This window comes from Falco naumanni, chromosome 13, assembly GCF_017639655.2.
Source record: "Falco naumanni isolate bFalNau1 chromosome 13, bFalNau1.pat, whole genome shotgun sequence".
In the NCBI taxonomy this organism is placed as follows: Eukaryota; Metazoa; Chordata; class Aves; order Falconiformes; family Falconidae; genus Falco; species Falco naumanni.
This window is the reverse complement of record NC_054066.1, coordinates 20,823,084-20,841,561: the sequence shown is the minus strand read 5'-3', so window position 1 is coordinate 20,841,561 and position 18,478 is coordinate 20,823,084. Positions and strand designations below refer to the sequence as shown.

At 36.8% G+C, this 18,478-nt stretch overlaps 1 long non-coding RNA gene across 4 annotated transcripts in view; it reads left to right on the top strand.

Annotated features, from left to right (window-relative positions):
* Positions 1-2,487: 2,487 nt before the first annotated feature.
* Positions 2,488-18,478, top strand: part of LOC121097044 — a 91,508-nt gene continuing 75,517 nt past the window's right edge. For all 4 annotated transcript variants that reach the window (XR_005830754.1, XR_005830753.1, XR_005830752.1 and 1 more), the window contains exon 1: positions 2,488-2,597. This is a non-coding gene — a long non-coding RNA (uncharacterized LOC121097044). The remainder of the gene's footprint in view (positions 2,598-18,478) is intronic.

The window sequence follows — 18,478 nt, the reverse complement described above, 5'->3', positions numbered from 1 at the left end:
GTAGAGATATCCAGAAGTAATCTTGCTGATAGATTCAGAGGGGGGAAAATAACTGAAAAGAATGTTTGAAAAGTGTTTGTTCTACTATATAACCTCCTGTTTAGATCTGGCATGACCAATGTCTGGTATAGAGGAGAACAAAGCATCCTCAATTATGGACCCACATCTTTAGGAAGAATCCACCCAAGGTGGCATATCATAAATTACAAGAAAACTCCTTTCCTGTAAAGTAAAGAGAACTTGAAAACTAGGTGGCCCTGATGTTTGTTTATAACCAAAATATAGGAAAGCTTATGTTTAAAAGCTAGTGATACTGGTGACCTGAAGTGCCAAAAGTTCATAGATTGTCAGCCTGCAGAAAGTAATGTAGGTTTTAAAGGACATAATTTGAACTGGAGAGGATCTGCAAGGAGTTGTATCTTGTACTGTGAACAGACTCTTATAGCATTACAAAATCTTTTGGCCACACCAAAACAGAGTTAGATTTTGCCTTTAGCACTTAGTCAAATAACAAGAAATAATTAATCTATTTTTATTTTTAAAGTGCTCTCCAAGACGGAAAAAAAACAATAAATCATCTCTGTCTTTCTCAGCAGTATATTTAATTCTCTGAAAACTGCCCTTAATTGTACAGCAATCAAAAGTTTTCACTATCTTTCCATGCAGGAGCTAAAAATTCTGATAAAAGTAAGAGGGGTTTGGTTTGAGATAGAATTACATCTCTTTTCAGTCTCAACGTCACTAAAATCAGCTATGGGAATGGAGCCAAATTCTTATTAATACACTTCAACTACTGCAAAAATACACAGACAAATTTATTTTATTTTGTAGTGACAAATGCTTTTCCTTCCTAATTTTGTGGGAGTGTATTTCCCCCTACAAGGAATAAATTGTGCATTCTGGAAATAAGTTAGTCATTCTGAAGTTCAGAATTCATGAAGCTATTCCAGCAGAGAATGGATATGGAATTGCAGCAAAATCTCAAGGTCACTGGGAATATTCTTTGGGGTATTCTTATGTGGCTTATCTGTGCGCACATGCCTAATTTTTTTTTCAGTGCAAAGAATAGCCACTTGCAGAGAATGGAAGCCTTAGCCCGGCCCTGTGCCATCCCTTATTCAAGTTCTTTTATACTCCTCTTTTTAAAGAAGCTGTCAAGTTCTTTTCTGAAGCTGACAGGAAAGGCCAAATCTGCAGTACAGGAAGAGAGGCAAAAAAGAAACTTTTTGTGTTGATGTTTTACTAAGTGAGCTAAGGAGAATTTTAGAATCATGTAATTTACTCTGGAGGCATTTACTGTACATAGCTATAGTGATGGTAATTTCTTTCATTGTGGAAGTGAAAAGATAACCATCAATCAGTTGTCAATTGGTCAATTGCAGAAGTGATGAAAAGAAACTGGTAGGAACAATCACTTCTGTGGCTACCTAGACTATTTGGGGTTTTAAGGAAAATATGGGAACTGGAGTCTGTAGAAATGGAGTGAGGTTGGAAGATAAAAAATAATCTGTGCAGGGGTAAATGGATCCCCTATAAATACTGTAATTTTTAATTATTTTGTGTGTGTGTGTGTGGACTATAAGTGCTGCAAAAATAAACAAAGCAGAGTTTGCACTGAAGGACCTTTGAGCCGAGTGTGTTGAGAACTGGAGATGTGGTGTGGAGCAAGTATATGGACCGTTTAAATGGGGTTTGAAAATGGAAGAATTTTTTTTATAAAATCAACAAACAGCTAAATTATTTCAAATATTTTTATACACCCAGCAGTAATTTCGGTTACAACTTTATGTGTGAAGGCAAATATGATTTGTGTTGTTACAGAATAAGAGAGGTATTATTATGTTTAAGTTTCAAAGTGTTGAAAGAAATAGTATGAAGTCAGGTATAGTACTGTTTTTAAATACTGAATGTGGAAGTTTTTAAAATGAGCCTCATGGTACAGAATGGCATGAATGCTGTGCATTTAACAGTTATTTAAGTAGCGTGAAAGGCACATATTATATATGTATATTGCAGTGGGGGAGTAAGCTTAGGACAGAAGCGGAAAAAGATTAAATTCGTTTATTTATGAAAAGAGTTCAATCATTGATACGGGGTGGTTTATGCTGTGGTGTTTTGTTTTGGGTTTTCTTCCCCCCTTCTGTGGTAGGTAATAAAAAGGATTACAGGCCCTCCAGAAGGATGAGATATCATCAGTTTGTAATCCAGCCCATGGTTTCCTAGATACCGTATTGTCTATTCTGTTCCGCTATGTGAAAAATGTTGAATATCAACAATGGGTTTCAGTGCTGTATTGTTGAGTTTTGTATGAACTAATCTAGCTTCACTAAAAAAAAAAAAAAAAAAAAAAAAACTACAGCTTTGGACAAAAGTCTATAGCCAGTGCATTCGTAACTCCCCATGCACAAGAGCTGACTGTGGCTCTGGGAAGACATTTTACTCATTTGATTTCTTTTTACTTGTAGTCTTCTTGTCCAGTTCTCAGGTGTTTACCACCTATTAGAATTTCACCTGTATGGGTCCTGTGTTTGAGAAAGTCCCAGGACTTGTCAGCTGTATAGGCCTCATAAAAGACAGCTCTGTTCAGGGTTTGAAAGGTAAGCTTTTGCCTAAGTCCTCTGCTGTCTGTGCTTTAAGATGCTAACTTTATTGGCCTAGTTCTGAAACTTCGCAGCTTATCACTCATTTGGAGCTTTCGTAGGGGGCAAGAGAGGAGAGCAGGTTCAGTTTAACAGGGAAAATAACCATTCTTGGAGTGAGAGGTGGTGGGGTGAGAGAGGGGATGGATTTGAATGAAATGTGCCTTTCCTCTTACAGCAACTGAATGGTAACTAACTAGTGAAAGTAAGGAGTGTATTACCTGCACAATGAGGTGTTTTGAGAGCAGGTATTCTGTAAATAAGTATGCTCCAAAGACTGGGTAAAACGGAAAGTGTTTGACCTGTGGGCATGGTATTTCCAGGACATGGGTAGCACAGGCAATCTTATGGTTTTGAACTGCCTTGCCATAAGTGCTGAATTGTTTTCTTTTCTTTCTCTCTTTCTTTCCTTTTCTCGTTCTTTTTTACTTTGCTCTCAGAACTGTCTTAATGTTTTGTAGAAATGCTATTGGGGGTGCTGTTTGCTTGAAATAAAGTGGGCGGAGAACAATTGAGGGTAAATAAGATTTGTGATCAGAAAGATTCTGTCAGTCCAATTTCTGAAAGAATTTGTGGGTTTATTCCTCTTCAATTAAGTTTTTCCCAGATTTATTAAAGCAATTCATCAAAAAGCAAAAGACCTTACAACAATAAGAATGTGCGTATGTATAAGCTGCAGTGAACTAGATTAGATGCACAGGAGATATTTATTTATGAATTCAAAAGTGTATTGTTAAATGCCTAACTTTAATATATGCATTTTATGTTAAAATATTTCTACCTTTTTGATTACAGATTATTTTCTATATATCTATATTTGTTTGGATCTTTCCAGTACCTAAGATTGTGAATTATTTTAATTCCTTGGAAAATTCACTTTATAGGCAAATAATTTAACACTTACTGTAAATGTGGGAGGATGTTTTTTACGGAATAACAGAATTTCACAACTGCTTTATTTATTTTAATATAAGTAATGTACTGATACTGTGATTAGAGACCAACTTCCAGAAATCCTCCAGGCATTTTCTTGTCTCTGTGGAAGATTTTTGCAGAAGGTATGCCAGCTTTCAGAGTCGTCTCTTTACCCTGCAACAGTGTGGATGTTTTTCCCATCCCCCTTTTAACCTAGGAATTAGAAGAAAGTACAGATGATGCTTGCTTAACCCTGCATTTAGTGCCAAGCAGTGATGTGCTCCCTATGAAACCATTTCTGACCCTCTGCTTGCAGTGGTGAGCCTGAATTTTTCCCCTTCCTTGCGCATCATTGTCGGTCAATTGTGGGATGGAACTGAACCAGAAAATCTGGTACAGTCTGGCAATTAGTACAAAGGGTTTCCAGTCTAGTGTGAAGACAGAGATGCAAGAGCCCCAGCAGCTAGAGAAATAGTTTTGATTGGCCATGGACATTGCCTTTTAGTGCTGCTTGGTTACTTCTTAAAGATATGGCTCTTCTACCCTACAGGTCTTCTCCTTAAAGTACTGCATTACGGACCTACTTTTTATAAGTCTTTTGGGAAGTGGGGGGGGCTTCTTTTTTTAGCTCTAGCTTCTCCCATTTGCAGACTGTCATTTTAACCCATCAAACAGACACATTTTGACTTGTGCAACAAAGAACCAAGTTATCAACATTCACAGAAACTGACATTTTTAATTCAGGCTTCATTATGTCTTCGGTTTATGACAGTGAGCTACAAAGACGTTTAAAGGTTTTTTTCCTTTTTTCATTTTAAATTCAGCATTGGGATGTTTATCTTTCTTTTAATGCTCATATTTCCCTTTCTACCTTTATTCTTTAGTAATATATAATTAGCATTATCAAAACCATCAGCTATTATCCACTGTGACTTTTGACCTTTGTTTTTATCTATCTAGTGTTTTCCAAAATAAATTGCAATACAAATTCTGCTTGTGTTACATTATTATAGTAAAATGTAATTAGTTAAGCTTCTAATACATTCATCAGAAAAATAATCTCTTTTGATATTACTGAGATTAAATGAATGATTATATATATGTAAACTTCTTAAATATCTGGTATCATAAGATAAGAATTAATAATGAAACAAAATTTATGATTCAAAAATAACATACAGAAGTCAGGGGGTTTCCTACGTAACCAGCATTTTCAAGAGTTATCCTTAAGTCTGTAGCTGATATTTCCTGCTCTCCTAAGAGAGAACAAAAATCTTGTGTAAGTTTGACTGACATTTAGAAGAAGAGCCGGTTATGCCAAATAAAAATTTGATTAGACTACTATTTCCAGGGAAGCTGGTAACTCTGCTGGTTATATGAAGACAGTACTCAGTCAAACCTTGCTCAGAACTAAAATGCAGTATAATCGGATAGCACTGCAAGCAGTTGCCAAAGTAATAGGAACATCGGGCACTCAACCATAACTGTAGTGTTTTGTTTGTGAGAGTTTTTGTTTTCATACGAGTCAGCAGTTTCTGGTTTATGCTTGGATAACTGTGAACTTGGGATGTTGTCTTTTGCAGTTGAAAAAAAGTAAATGTGTGATCTAATCTTCATATGTATACGTGAAATATTACAAATACACGTTCAGAGTGTATATTGTCATTTCTTTCTTCATTCTGTCTCTGCACAGTGGTACTATGGGAATGCCAGAGGGTGGCTTTAGGCACATGGTAGCAGAATATCCCATTCAGCAGTTAAATACTCTTTGGCTGTATAATGGCAAGAAATATAGTAGTGGGAGCTGTAAACGTGATGACAAGATTAGCACATTGCCCACTTCAGTCAGGTACCCCTTGTTTTTGTATTTATCACTCATCTTTCCCAGTTGACTGATGGCTGTCACTCAATAGCTTTCTTTGGTTAGAAGAGAAAGAGCTTTCTTTAAAGATGTCAGCAGTGCTGTTGAATTCCATAATAGGTCATTTGCACTGAGTCTATGTAAAGCAACAAATTAGTAGCTTCTCTTGTAGATCTTTTGATAGCGTACATGAGAAATGATGCGATAGTGTTATTACACTAGGAAGATGATAGCATATTATAGGTCAAAATCTAACCTGGTTACCCAGAAACATATTGCCCAAGGAAGCACTGATGGTGCTTTAGGCAGGAATTATGCAGAATATTTATCCATATATTAATATCTGCCAATTTCTGAGTTGTTTATCAGAGAAACAAACAAAATCATAACTTGCATTCAAGTGCAGGGGAAAAGAAAATTATAACTAATTGTGTCTTGCCTGAAGAATTGGTTTAAAAAAGCACAAGAGCAACAGAAATTTTTCACTACTTGCCATTTAACAGATAACCAGTAATGGCACTGAACAATAGACCCTCCAAATGTATTTTAGCTGGATTTTTTCCATTGTTTTTAGTTCTGTTTGTCTTCAGTGACCAAGAAAATTTGATGTTGAACAAGGACTACCCCATCTTAATTTGTGACTCCTCAGTCATGATATTATGGCCTTCAGGTTAAGTACTTGGGCAAACATGGTTGGGCTATGAGCTTTGACAGTGAATCACTGGGGCAGATTGTTTAATTGTGAAGTTTTTTTCAAGAAGATAAAGAACTGTTCCTAGTTTTCATTATTCTTCTACCATAGAACAATTTTAGTTCTAAACAAGTGTTTTCTTCTTTCCCTCCAAATGTGTTTTCCAAACACTGCTATGCCTATTAAATATTTACCTATAATTAAAGTTTCAAAGTGCCATTTTTCATATGAGAAAACCGAGGCATAGAAAGGCTGAGTGGCAGTATGAGATCTTGGTGATCAAACCCCAGTGCTTAACCTCCACAACAGTCCAGCTCTTGAGCCCCATTGTACGATAGTCAGTCACCCTACTGAAGAAGTTGGGCTCAGTTGTTGGTTTCATTGCTGTTCTAGGAAATTGGGCAGCATGTTAGTAGAGCTCAGCTGAGCAGTAGCTCTGTGCCATAAATGAAGTCATGGAAATGACATTATAAGTACAATATTTCATATATATATATATAATAACTTCTATAACATCTATAACATCAGGAAACATCTTTTCTTGGCTTCTCATTTTCTGTTCTGTTTTCTGAGCTTAGGAGATCTCTGCCTGGAAAAAACAAAATAAAACAAACAAACAAGCCCACCACCATCATGAAGGTCAGGAGTGTGTAGCTGTGGTGCAGATTGGCTCACGTCAGCTTTTGTATGCACCAAGGAGGAGATCTCAGCCCTGACATGCTGAGGACCTTCAGTGAGAGCATAGGAACTTGTCTTCTCAGAAAAAAGAGTCATTCAATGACCTGGTCTCCAGTTTGTCAGCAACACTCTCTGTGCATACTGCTTTTGCCCTTACTGTATGGTTAAATGTATCTGACAACTGACTGCTGGGTCTGTTGATTTGTGAAATGAGTTGGGCTAAATGCACTAGTAGAAAATTACAGAGGTTTTATAAGATGGGAGAGAATGGGAGCTCAAGCCCACTGCCTGAGCCGTGGTACACCAGCTTTCCTGCTCCTGGAAGTTTCCTTTGCACAACAGGTCCTCCTCAGCCCTTCTACTCATGCCTGTTCCTCAGGGTGGGAAAAGCAGCTGAAAACCTCACCAGGTAAGAAGTTTTTCAGACATGTAACAGGGTTTTATACTTCCAGTTCCCATTGACTTTTGATTCAATTATCACTTAGATGATATTAAATGGGAATACAGTACCCAATTCCTTTATGCCATTGAGAACCTCCTGTCCTGAGTCTTACAGTAGGCTATGGAATAAGTAAACATTGGCTGTTTGTGGGATGTGACAAGCATTAAGAAAAAGAGATTGAATCAGTGTATTTCATGGGACTTTATACAAACCTAAGCAATTGGCATTTCATATAAAATAACTGGTTTCATATAAAGGAGAAGGGGAAAATTACGAGTAAAGATATGGTGATAGCAGTTTCTCAAAGAGCAGATACCAAAGGCACAAGCAGAAACTATGCCACTGATGGGCTGTGTTCTGAGAGACATCTTTTGTTAACACATGAGCCTTAACCGAAGACTCAAAAAGGAATTTTACAGGAATCAGACTACTAATGGCAAGCCTAAAAAACTACTGTGAGCCTACAGAAGTACAGTTGAAGTAAACAAGATATAAAAATGAGATGTGACCAGCAAGATGCATGAAACTGAACTCTATGAGCATTCAAAGAAGTAGGGAAACCAAGGTATAGGATTGCTAGTCAGTAGAAGAAGGTGATGTCATTGAAAAATGAGGCTGAAAATGAAGAAGTTCCAATACCTGCAATATATAATATTTTACTTTTAAAAAAAAAAAAAAGTCAGCTGTGAGGAAATTGCTAGCACAAAGATAAATTACAAGAGTATATGGATGACTTGCAATTTTTTGTAAGTCATCTTCTGGTATCTTACATAGTGCATGGACCCTCAGCTAACTAATCCACTGATCACAGGCTGTGACAGTAAACAACAAGACCACCCAAAGTCCCTTACAGGCTTTTTTTTTTTCTGTGATTCATTGGCATTGTTATGAGGACATGAATTCTAGAGGTGGCTTCTCCCTCACTCCTCTTTCACCCCTTCCTAGACTAATTCTTAAATTTTTCACTTACCCTCTGTGTCTCTTAGTTGCACAGCTGATTGTTATTTCTTTCTGTTTCTTTCTGTACTTGTAATTATCTTTTCAATTCAGTCCTATGGATTTTGCCTTTTCCAAATTGTTTAATTCTTCAGCTTAATCAGTATAATATTTCTTGCTGTCATCCAGCCCCTATTCATTAGAAATTTCTCATGCCAGTTTCTGAATTGAGGAGATAGCTAAAAGGTGGTGCTGGTTTCTGTTATGTTGGCACTGACTAGAGGAAAGATAAAGTAACTCTTGGCTTCTACAAGGTTCTGTGTATCTGTAAATATAAATGTGTCGATGAGGGCTAAGGAGAGATTTCATTCTCGATCCATGTAGCTATTCTGCTAGATACTTCAAAGACAGATGCAGATACTTCAGCACTTGTAACATTTTCTTTTTTTTTCTTTGTACTTTTTTTTCCCTTGAAAAAACAATATCAGAAATGCTAATAATTTCGTATTAGTAAAATGCCATTTTCAACTAGTTGCTTCTATAACTTTTTGGCTAAAAGTGTTCGAGAAGTTCTTTTAAAAAATTCAGAAACACTGTGATAGAATTTAAAAATTTTCAGATCCAAACTTTCCAAAGCACTTTATAATTTCCTTTTTCTTTCTTTGGAAGAATATTTAATTTGTCAACTACTTCTGCCAGAAGTGTTAACTTCTGTATATTAGAGCCCTAATTAGATTAAGTTGGATCTGCACTTTGCATGTTCTCCCAAACTAATTCCCATGATCACCATGCTTTTAAAACCTTTATTAGAGGGTTTTGTTAAAGATGCATCACTTTACTGTTGTTATTAATCTGACAAGAAAAGTGTATTCAAATGTACCCTTCTTTCAAAGCTGTGTTTGTCACTGACCTCAGATGTTGAACTGAGAAGAGAATTTGTTTCTAAGCACTACACTGTGTGCAATGCCAAGAAAACTGGAGAGTTCTGACTGGCATCCTTCTGAGAGAGGTGGTTTGAAAACCTTATTGTCTCATGTGTTACATCTATCAGAGCCAAAAAATCTTGGGTGTTGTTAAAAGACATAGAGGTTCAAAACTGGCTATTGTCTCTCTGGCAAGGAATTGTCAAGATTCAGTGAAAGACGCAGTGCTGTGGAGAAAGGAAATGGGATTTCAGTTTGAAAGAGAGGTTATGCCTAGAGGTGTAGAAACTTCCTTGTTTGATTCATAAGGAAAGTGGAAAGAGAGCAACTAGTGAGGTGAGAGTCTGTTGATGATACCAGTTTTTTCAGGAAAATAAAGATGAGGACACTTAGCAGGACTGTCTTGGAGGATCTTAATGAAACTCAGTGAGCGGTCCTTAAATATCCCATGAAATTCTGTTTAGATAAGAGTTGAAGTGATGCACCTGGGAATAATCAAAACTCTGCAAATAAAATCATGGGCTTTCAGCTGACTTACCACCAAGGAATTAGATCTTAGGATTATAAAAGATAGGTCCATGAAAGAATCTGCTTAGTGGTGTTCAATGAATGTTAGGAATAAACAGGAAAGGGACAGAAAATAAGTACGGAATGCTTATGCCAGTGTATAAATACATGGTGCACCTACATCTTGCATATTACCTGCCCCTACATTTTCAAAAGATTCATAAAAGGGCAACAAGGATGATCATGGGAACCAGGGACATGTCCATTAAAAATAAACTAAGCAAAGTAGACTCTTTGTATGCCTAGAAAAGAAGACTGTTGAGAGAGATGATAAAGGTATCTAGTCTAAAGCATCATAAAGAGGGTCCTTACATGCAGATTGTGCATAGTCTTTGCCAGGACAAGAAATTAAGGCAGGTGACAGATAGGACAGCTGGAAAGGAAGCAAAAGGTCTTTTAGACTTAACATAATTAAGTACCCATAGGGTACTGTCAGAGTTTAAAGTTTATATGGGTTCAAGGGAAGCTTGAACAAGTTCCCAAAAGAGAAATCCATTGAAGTTAAAAATACACATGAACCTTATCTGGTTCAGGTGGTCTTTGAGACTCAGATTGGTGGAAGCTGGAATAGTACTTGGGAGAAGTGTTATTACGTGCCTGTTCTGTTCTCTAGTCTACTGTTTGAGACAGTGCTTGGCTAGATGGGCATTTGGTCTCACCCAGTACATCCATTTTACGATCTTATGGTACCATTCATTTATGTCCTAAGGTCACATTTCCTCTTCTTCCAAATGAAAGACAGGTCAGAAACTGTAGAAGTAGCCGGGGCAAATAGTTTGAATACTGGAATCTATCTATTCTTTTTGCATATATCTTCCTCTTCAGCTAAACTAAGAAAAGATCTTCCACAGTGCACCTAGATGGCAATCAGAGGGAAATACTGACAATCAGAGGCATGTTTTTAAAGCTCTCAAGTTCAGATTAATATGATTTTTTAAAACGTGGGGAAATCCATGAAAAATTTATGGGTATATAATAGCTGAACAATCTCTCCAGGAGACTTTAATTTCTGCTTCTAATCTTTTCATCTCGATCTGCTGGGTCAGCTTTGCAGTTCTCCTTGTGTGCACAATGGGGAACAATGTTTAGCTGATGACAGAAGTGCAGGATGGGGATTAAGTACCCCCCAAGCTCTCTTTATTTTAGTAATGGTATTGAAAGTTCCCCAGCCCCTGATTTTTCTTCCCTCCTACTCTTCCAATAAATTAACACCGCAATCTTAAAATCAAGACATAACTTCACTGGGCAGGGAAAATACACCCTGCAAGTTTTCCTAAATACCCCTTTAGAAAAGGCTTAAGTTTGATTATTGTAATTGATTGTCTTAAGCCCCTGAGTGTCAGAATTCTGCATTACACTCAGCATGTAGTTTGATCAGAAGCTGGATTTGGCAGCAGTCTTAGGTGTCCTCACCTCACCACTCCCACCAACCCACTCATTTCTGACCTGTGCTCCAGATTTACCCCCCTAACCCTAGACACAAGTTCACAATCAAGGTAATCTAAATATTCACTGCTGTTAAAAGCACCAGTTACACCATGAGCTTTATCTCTGTCTTCCCTTCTCTCTGTGACAGCACAAGTGCTATGGGACCGTGTGGTTAAAGAAAATCAGTTTCTTACAAGGGTTAGTTTTCAGCCCAATCAGCTCATTAATATAACTGAGCACTAGTGCCAGCACATGACAGCTGGAGGGAATTCATGGTTTGGGGATGGGAAGGTGGCCTTTCTTTAGGTGGTAACTCAGAGTTAGGAAAGTTTAAGCAGACGATGAAGTTGCACCTCCTGTAGTGTATTACTTGTAAGGCTGCATGGTAAGCCAGAGTCTTGAGTCAAGCTAAGTAACAAGCAATTTAAACAATCTCCAAAAGAAGTTGACAAACAATTTACACAAGGAATAAAAAGCAATAATAGCCTATTTTTCAAACACACCAGGAGCATGATTACTGCCAGAGAATCTGTAAGATGCTCAAGGCTTGAAAGGAGCATTCAAAAAAGATAAAGTCATAGCAGAAAAGCTGTGATTTTTTTGCACCTGTGCTTACCATGGGGGCTGTTGCAGACATTCCCATCTCAGAATCTTAATTTATGGAATGCATTTTAGGATTTCTTTCAAATTGAAGTGTCCATAAATAGTTTACGGAATAAATGGACAAAACAAGCTTTAACAACTCATCAAGAACAGACATATTCACTGGGAAATTCTAAAGAAAGTCAGGAGCAAAACAGGTGATTGTGGTGTACAGATTCTCAGTTCAAATCATTTTGAGCCAAAGGACTGAAATCTGACTAATGCAGCAACAGATTTTAAAAAGGGATTCAGGCAGATCCAGAAAACTGCAGTCCTATAAATCTGACATCTGTGCTGGGAAAATGAGCAGAAGCTATAACAAATAATAGAATTAGTGTAATCTGGATAATTATGACATATTGTGAAGAGCTGACATAAATTTTAAAAGAGAAGTCCTGGCTTTAAAAATATGTTTAGATTCTCTGAAGGAATCTACAAGTAGGAGAACACAGGAGACCCAGCTGATATTATGTGCTTGCATGTTCAAAAGATGTTTAACAAGGTCCACCTCTTAAAAGCCGATAAGAAAGTACAATGTGCTGGAACAAAAAGGAAGATCCTCACATCAATAAATAACTGGTTTATAGTTATAGTGGGAAGATCATTGGAATAAATGGTCAGTTTTCACAGTGGAGGCGAGTCATCACTGAAAACCCCATGGAGATCTGCGCTATTCAACATATTCGTAAGTGATCTGAAAAATAAGGTGAATAGTGAAGGGCAAAAAATTGGGGATGGTATTAGGTTACTCAGAGAAGGACCTAAGAGAAGGATCAGCTATGGTGTACTGAGAAAGACCTTACGTTGCTGGCAATAATGTGGGGGCAGGGGGAATGGCATGAAATTCAGTGCAAAGAAATGCACACAGGAAAAATAACTTTATCTTTACATATAAAATGATGGGCTGGTAACTAACCGTCACTTCTCAGAAATGAGATCTTGAAGTTAAATGGATAGTTCTGCAAAACTGTCACGTCAAGAACAGTCGAACCAAAATTTTCAGAATAGAGAACAAAATAAAGCCATCATTATGACACTATATAAATCCATAGTACGCCTGCATCTTGAATACCTTGTGCAGTGCCAGCTCCTCAACTTAGAAAAAACAGAGTAAAACCAGAAAAGGTTGAAAGACTGTTGGCAAGGATGGTCACTGTAACAGAATGGGTTCAAGGAATGTGATTAGGGTCCAGCAAGCTGGAAAGGATATAACCAGTGCTGGGGCAGGTTGATTGATCTCTAGATCTTGACCAGTTCAAAAGCTTGTTTTACGGCATCACAACAGAAACAGATTCACTAGCATAAGTGAATGGTGAACTTTCAGTATGAAAATGGGAATGAGACAGAAGTCCTAAAACAAGTGCCTTGCTGAGCTGCAACAACAGAAAGTTAGAGGAACAAAAAGGGTGCTAGTGCTTAAGAAAGTGGACGCATAGAAGTACTGACAAGACACTTCATTTGTCCAGCTGAGTCTCTTTAGATCCTTTAGGCTTTCTCTGTCATCAATGGAGAGAGAAAATCTCTCCATTTGGGCAATGAGGAGCACCCAAATTAGGATTCTCTTCTAGGCTAGTCTCCAAAGGACCCTCTCTGTCTCCATTAGTTAGAAAGGTGCCACAAGAAGACTGGCCAGCTGAGGAGATGAAACTGGGTACCTAACACTGGGTGACACAGATACTATAATAGGTCTGAGTGGCTGTGCTGTTCCTACGAAAGCAGCTGCTATCATGTTATGACTCCTGTTAATTGATTGATGTGGAGGATAGAAAGCTCCAAATCCTGTCTGGAGGCTCTTCTCATTGCAAATTTATATAGCTGTGACCAGGAGTTAAGATTTCGTCCTGGGAGAACACATTGTAAAACTAGGTAGAGGTGTTCAGAATCAGCATTGTAATCAATCCACCAATTATATTCCATTCTTTAGGGATTCCTCTCACCAACAGCATTACAAACTACTGGCATACTCCAGATATGGCACATTCAGTTTTATTTTCTGTCCGAGCACTGCAGCAGAAAACAACCCATTATGAGACCCATGGAGGCTACCTGGAGTTAAAGGTGTAGCAGCAATGTCTCCAACTGTGTTTCATTTTGAAGCATTCACAAAACCAGTGTGCGTTCACTAACTTCTTTTACCTGTAGTTTTAAGCTGTATATTTTTCAAAGGAGATTCAATTTTTCTAAGTTTTTCTAACCGAAAGAGGAAGTTTTTAGTATTTGTTGAGGGAACGCTCCCTCAGTCTCCAAATAATGTAGTGGTGCAGGCAAGCAACTTCATTTTGAAACAAATTGCATTTATTTTTTAGTAATATTTGCCTGGTTTCTTTTTTCTGTTTTTAACAATTGTGTTCCTTCAGTTGTTTTAATTCATTTCCTCTCACCATTTTTTTTTGCTAGTTTTTCACGCCTTTTCCCTTTAGTCCTTTTGCTACTTCACAAACCACAACAGAGAAAATGAGGGTGAAGGAAGTTCGAGATCAGGGCAGACTTTTGAACCATAACATTTCGGTCTTTGATTTAATGCAGACAATTTTGTCTATTGCTTATAGTTCTGATAGTATTTCTGAATTGGGGGCATAAATAATATTTTAAATTACACTAGAAGGCCAAAAAAAGATGTAAATCTTAATGCTTCAAGGCATGCATTGGTTGCTGGCAACACTCAGGCTGATTCCTCCTTTCTGCAGCAATACAAATAAAATGTAATAAACTTTCACAGTCACTATTAGTTTAGAAACTTAGCATCAATATTTTTTTCTTGGTCATTTTTTGGAGGCTTCTGTGGTTTTTGTAGAATCCTCACAAATGGTGGTGAAAAATGATGAATTTAGAGAAATTAAGCTGTGTTTTTGATAAAGCTGTGGTGAACTTACTACTATTGTAAAGCTTCTGTGGTTTGTTTTACTTCTCAACACATAAGCCTTCCATTTAGACTTGCTTTACAGGGTAGGCCCATTTTTTTGCTAAGTTTTCACTACTAAACAAATTTTTGCAGGTTGTGCATGTTCTATGTTAGCATTTGTAATGGTCTAGGAAGCAGCTTTGTGACAATAAATTAGTCCTTACCTGATTTACTGCAAGAAAAAATAAGAGATTTTGTTACCAGATTTTTAGGTCGTTATTTTTACTGTCTAATGTTGAACACCTTTACTGTAACTTTCTCTTTTTTTTTGTATCTAAGGAGAAGGGCACGCTCTAATGAAGGAAAGTCTCTCTTGGCCATGCATTAACATCTGTGATGGCTTATTTGAGTATCAAAGAATTTATACACTTATATGTTTATAATTCTCTGAATTATAATTAAAACAGGTATGAAATAATTTAAAGTAGCTCAAAAGTATTATGTAAAAATCATGCATGGTATCTTTTTAAAAAACAACAACAACAAAAATCATTCAAATAAATGAAGCAATCACTTCTGGGCACTTGGATTTTCTTTTAAAAAGTTGAGTTAGTCTTAACTTACTGATTTTGAAGACAATATAATAAAGAATTACTGGAGGAAATATTGCTTTTACTGTTTTCAGATAATGCTTAATGTTGTTGCAAATTATAAAATTTAATTAGCTATATAAATGCCAGAGGAACAAATAATGTGCTATTGTCTTGATATCTTTCCAGAAATTAGTCTTTTAAAACAAATTTGCCATATTAATCATCTAAAAATATTTTTGATCACTGAATTAATAGTTTGCAGCCTGTTTTCAGGTATTCATTGCCATAGGTGATTGCCTCTTAATTACTACATGGGCGCTTTCTATTCACTCTTATTAATTCATGTTTTCTGGCACAGTCCCAAAAGGCAGCCTTGCCCTATATCTTCTAATTACTTCTATAATTGAATTTGCCCACTTTTTCTAACCTATTTTTTAAACTGACTGTGTTTGTTCATGGTTTATTGTGTCTTTTTTGTGTCAGTTCTCTGCAAGCAGAATGTACATTGATTCTTTCCTCGTTTCTCATTAATTTTCAAGAGCTTTGCTGCATGTCTGTTTTTTCAGCCTGTCAGACCTATTGCTAGACCAAAAAAAGATTCTTATTATTAAAGGTTAGGTAAAATAGACTGAAGTTAATTAATTCATTAGTAACTCTGAGCCAATTACTGAAGCCTTCTCTTATTTATATACTTGTTAACAAGACAGAGATGAGAAAGGCCTATTATAGGCACATGTCCTTCAGAAGTTGGGCAAACCCTCTGGAGCATATGCGTTTAGTTCCACCAAAGAAAAAGAATTGATTCCAAAATGAAGACTTGAAGATCTAGCTGGCAAATACTTCATAACCTGATGGACCTTCTTGTGGCCATTCAAATGTTATTTTGGATTCTCTCTTTTGATCACAAGGGCTAAATTTTAATGATCAGCCTTATGAAGAGTACGCATAATGTTTGAATATAAATATATTGACTTACCAAATTCCCTAGAATTATTTCCTGGGGTGTTTGGAAATAGTTGAACAAAGAGGAATTACTCGCGCATATCTATGCAATTAAGACATGAGCTGCTGATTGTGTATCTTGTATTGATAAATTCAGGGAGAGATGTAGTCGGGAAAAAATGAAATTTTTGTAAATACTCTGTGTGTTATGAATGTTACATAAGAGCAGAAGTCATTCAGAAGCTAAAACCTCATAAATAAAATAGGGAAGGTATCTAGTGGGTCACTGATCAAGGTCAGATGTTTATATTAACGACATCAACACTTATTTTAAGCATTGTATTCAGTACCCGACCTTACATTTCTTGAGGCTAAAGCATTACAAAACACCGTTCTCTCTCACTGAATTCATAAGAATGCAACCCAGCTTGCAGTGTTGATACAAGATTCTTGTTTTTAAAAGGGTTACTGATACCTTTTTAGGGGGGAAAAATCAAGCAAATCTTTGGAGTTTTCTTTTCTTCTAATTCAACAGCTTGATCAGAGATCATTAGAATTGGAAAGCCTTTCTAGAAATTCTTTGTCAAGTGTCTTGCAAACCTGGGCTGATATCTAGATTTAGAGGAAAATGATGCTACGATTGAGGAATATTGTATGAGCATTTTAAGAAAAGAGACAAAGCATGGATTTAGAAACATCTTTTACCTATATACTTTATAGAATATAAATCCAAATAAATTCAAACAGGAAGAAAAAAAAGTGTTGGAACCACTGGGGACCAGAAAGCTTGGCCTAGCCCAGTCAGTTACATTTTGAAGAAAAACTGGTCCGTAGATCTAGATTTAAAATCATACAAGAAGGGCAGTTACTAAATTATCTGGCAGTCCTACCCCTGTGCTAGAAGTAACTTGAGATTAAAATCTTCAGCTACTACTGTGGGAATTATTCTTTGCTTCAGTTATTTCAATCTTGAGAGACAATAGGAAGAAAAGGAATAAACTAATACAGCATCTGACAACATGCACTCCTCACCTGCACCTAGTCACTAGTGTAATGTCTGGGTACAATCACCATGCTGTACTGAAATATCTAACTGGCCTTTGCATACCTCCTAGAACACACACAGCTTTCTCACTCCCCCTTGCATGCCATACTGCTCACTGCAGAATTGGGGTCTTTATTTTTCAGTCTTGCTTATTCTCATCCCAGAATTAGTTAGGAAATAAGTTGCTGTTTGGAACTGATGATATCTCAATCAGATCATTATTATTTCTGGTATGAAATAAGTAATTAATTATGGAACTGCTCATACTGCTCTGTAGTTAAATAGCTTTGAGATTTGCACTTAAAACAGATATTCGCTTCTTCATTGTGTGTGAATTATATGATGTGGGCTTGCCAAATTTACGTTGTTTATTTGTGGAATGGAAAGTTACTGGTTTGGAGAACTTTTCAAGTACATCTTTTGTTTTATTTTAGTCATTGGCAGCTATTCTTAAGACTGCGTGACTAAGAGCCTCCTGATGTTTGGATCCTTTCAGTAGAAATAGTGCAAACAGGTTTTTTAAAACATTATGAGAAGAGTAGTACATTTTGACAGTTCAGAATTGCAACGAAATGAAATAAGTTTCCCTTAACACTTCATTTTTCTACTAATGAACTGTTATCAGAACGAATCCTAAATTATGTAACAGTATTGAAATAATTTTTGCTACTATAAAATATATGTTATGAGGAGTGGATCGCTTATCTGGGCTCCATGTTAACATTTTTTGCAGTTTTGGCAGAACTGAGGGCTTGCATTAGCTCCATATGAACAGACCCTCAAACACAGTCAGTAAGGTCTTAAGCAAATGAGAGATACATTTCTGTATCAACAGTTGCGTTATCAGAACCAGGGTAACTTTGACACATTGAAATTCAAGCTGTTCATTGAAGTATGTTACAGGCTTTTTGATGGTGTGACAATATTATCAAACCAAAATTACTGACAGTTTATGGTGGTTAATCTATAGAGAAGAAGTGCGGACAGGACAGTAACAGCATTTTCATGTTTTACAAGACAATGCAACCTAACTAAAATTATAAGGACAGCAGTGAAAAAATGAAGGGTTTGCTGTCTGCAAAGTTCCTAGTTTATCATGGGTTTTGGAGTTCTGGCATGTTTTACTGATTTATTTCCATCCTTTACTTATGTATATGCTATGCTAGATTTGACTCTACTTCTGTCATATATACTTTACTGTTAGCCATTTCCTTTCATAGTTATTCTGACTCTTCTTGACTCACAGTACCCTCTGGCATGCCTTGAAAATATTTCTTTGCCTGTTGTTCTTACCTCATTTCACGTGAATGCATTTCGACTTCTGCACGAGCCAC